Raw genomic sequence first — 2,902 nt, 5'->3', positions numbered from 1 at the left:
TAAAAAAGCTGTCTGCTGCAGTTAATGAAACACCCGCCTCCAGAGAAACTGCATTAAAATCTGCTACATTAAAACAAAAAAACAACAATTTTACGTGCATGTCATGTCAGTTAGTTCATTATTTTGCAGGTTCAACCTCTTCTTCTACATTTAAATTAACCGTACACTCAATATAATGTTATTTTTAACTAGTTTACACACAAATGCACCTTAAAAATCCTTGTTTCTGCTCTGAACAGAAGCATAAAAGCTAACCAATTTGTACAAATATTTACCAATTTCAAATATAAATGCTTTTTATTAATAAATTTGGGATTTTAATGTTTCTTTGTCATATTTAAACCCACTTTTCTCAGTTTACACTATTGCACTTTTTATTAAAATTGCAGAACACGTCCTCAAAATGTTATTCCTCTCTATAAATTGTGGAAATTACTCAAATTAAATGATAAAAAATTAATCAATACTCATGAAGATGAAGTTAATCAAATTGAGAAAATTATTTTAATTGCTTAATGTAACAATTAAATTGAAATAAAAATTAATTGTTATTATCTTATTTGAAAAAAATGGATTTTTTTTTACATTTAGGGCTCTCCGATTATTATTAATAAAACTACCCACCCCATTTATTAATAAAAATAGGTTTTGGGGAGTGTAAAATACAGATAAAGATTTGAAAAATTTAAAGATATATGCGATAAATTACCAAAACGTGATTAAATATTTGGTTAAAGTAACAAATGAGTGAGTTTAGAGCAGAGCCAGCATTTTTTTTTATTGCTTCCAGGGTGGAACTGTTTTCTGTTGAATGACGCCTAAAAAAAGAAATAATACAGTCACACTCAGTCCTTAAACTAAACAGAGTGGGAGCCATTTATTCCTGATGAATTTTGCACAATCCCATTGAGAAACAGGCTGTTGAAGTCATCCAAGCTAGAATTAGTTTAATTCCTTTTAGCAAATGACATAAACCTGATTCAAATGCATTTTTGTGCCTTGAAAATGCCTAAACTTTTTATTTTTTTCTTTCACCTTTGATTTAAAGTGACAGTTTTCCTCCCTATTCCAACTAGTCAAGCATTAATCAAATAATTCTGTTTTCTGGTTTTATTCATTACAGCTACTTGTAACAATTAACATGCACTTTATAATTTGATGTATAAAAATATTATTTGTTCTTTATTCTTTCTTACTTTGAGACCTGAAAACTTTCAGCAACAAACTCCTTTGCTTTTTTTGTCTGCAACCTTCGCCCCAAACAAACATGAATTTGGACGATTTTGTTAACTTGTTCTTTCATTCCCAAAGAAATATTATCCAGAATATATCCAGAACAGGTGGAAATGAGCAAATTCTGCTATAACCACCAGGCACAATTCATCTTTTTACGTTTCTCATAATGTTATTTTGTGAATTATCCCTCATAAATAAAATAAATACATTTTTAAATTCCTAAAGAAAAAAGAAAAAAGCTCAATAGAGCAGCAGTGGAGTAAGACAGACGGTTCATCGATTTAAATTATTATTATTATTATTTTCAGTATCTTCTATCAATTTGAATAGATTCTCCATGACCTTTCACAGGCAGATAAATCACTGACCTGCAGACTTTTGTTGTTTTATTCCAATTTGATCCAAATTTTGCCCATTATTTCCTTGTGATTTTGCATCTTAAGTCCCGTCAGTAAAATACTCACCTAAATGTTCTGACCCTTGACCTCTTTGGTTTCAAGTTCTTTGGTGAATCTCCTGCACCCATGTGTGGAAATCTGAATCTTGTCAAAGTCACTTCAACAGTAAAATCAAAGGATGAAGGTGCGCCACTGTATCTAGTCCCCCAGAAACAAAGTCTCCAGTGAAAAATGTTTCCAGTATTGAGATTTTGTGACCGCTAGAAAAAAGGAAGTGGACCAAAACCTTTTGTTTGTGTAAATCATTATAAAAACTTGGATGAAGAACCTTTTGTTTTGATTTGATATTTTTTAAGATTTAGCTTGGTGCGTGACTGTTTATGGTCCTATGAAACCCTAATGTCTTCCGTTATTTTTTTAGTTTATCCTGTTTTTTTTCTTTTTTTTTTCTTTTTTTTTTTGCTAAATTGCTACATACTAAAGAAAGTGCTTTGAGATGTTCATCAGGTTTAGCCTTTGCAGCATGGAATTTCACTTTCGTTTACTCTGAATATTTTCTGCATGATAACGTAAATGTGTTTTTATTGGTAAATATCTTGCTTTAGTTATTATAATCTGCAACACGTGAGCTTCTCTTCAGAACTACAGTCACAGGTGCCGTTAAAATTAAGGTTCAAATAGATCAATATGTCTGCTACTAAAGTGAGGATTCAAGACGAAGGTCAGAAAAGTTATACTTTGATTTAAATTATGCAGCAAACAATCCAATTCTCTAATCAAAATTAGTCTGTTTTAATTATTACAGAAAGCTAATGCACTTTTGTGCGATTTCTTTATTTAGATGGAGCAGAAAAAGCAACAGCTGAGACAGAGATGTGTATGCTTTTTAAAGTACTGTTTTCTGTCATTTTTATGGTTTGTTTGAAGCTGCAGCTGCCTAATCTTGTTTTATAAGAATAGTTTCACATTTCAATATTTGTTTTTTAAGGAAAATACTTTAATTGTTAAATCAGTTGGAGCAATAGTCATAATAGCAGTCATAATAGGTTCTGGTAAATGACATTATTTTATAGTCACCTCTCTCATTAATTTTAAAACTTTAAAAGCATTTAAAAGAGTCTAAATTGTGTTGCCAGGTTGGGTAGTTTCTCACCTAATTGGGTAGTTTTTATTCTGATTTTGGGGGTAACATTTTGCTCTGGGTGGGTGAAGATAACTGAGGTTTATCGGTTTATTAAAATATATTTTGACCATGAACATGCAATCAG

General features: G+C 30.8%; 1 long non-coding RNA gene across 1 annotated transcript in view; it reads right to left on the bottom strand.

Annotated features, from left to right (window-relative positions):
• The window catches only part of LOC118599476, an 8,723-nt gene extending 6,890 nt beyond the window's left edge, over nt 1–1,833 (bottom strand). The window contains exon 1 of the long non-coding RNA XR_004948855.1: nt 1,701–1,833. This is a non-coding gene — a long non-coding RNA (uncharacterized LOC118599476). The remainder of the gene's footprint in view (nt 1–1,700) is intronic.
• Between the last annotated feature and the right edge of the window lie 1,069 nt (nt 1,834–2,902).

Source organism: Oryzias melastigma, linkage group LG12 (assembly GCF_002922805.2).
Source record: "Oryzias melastigma strain HK-1 linkage group LG12, ASM292280v2, whole genome shotgun sequence".
NCBI classification, from domain to species: Eukaryota; Metazoa; Chordata; class Actinopteri; order Beloniformes; family Adrianichthyidae; genus Oryzias; species Oryzias melastigma.
This window is presented reverse-complemented; position numbering and strand designations above follow the sequence as displayed.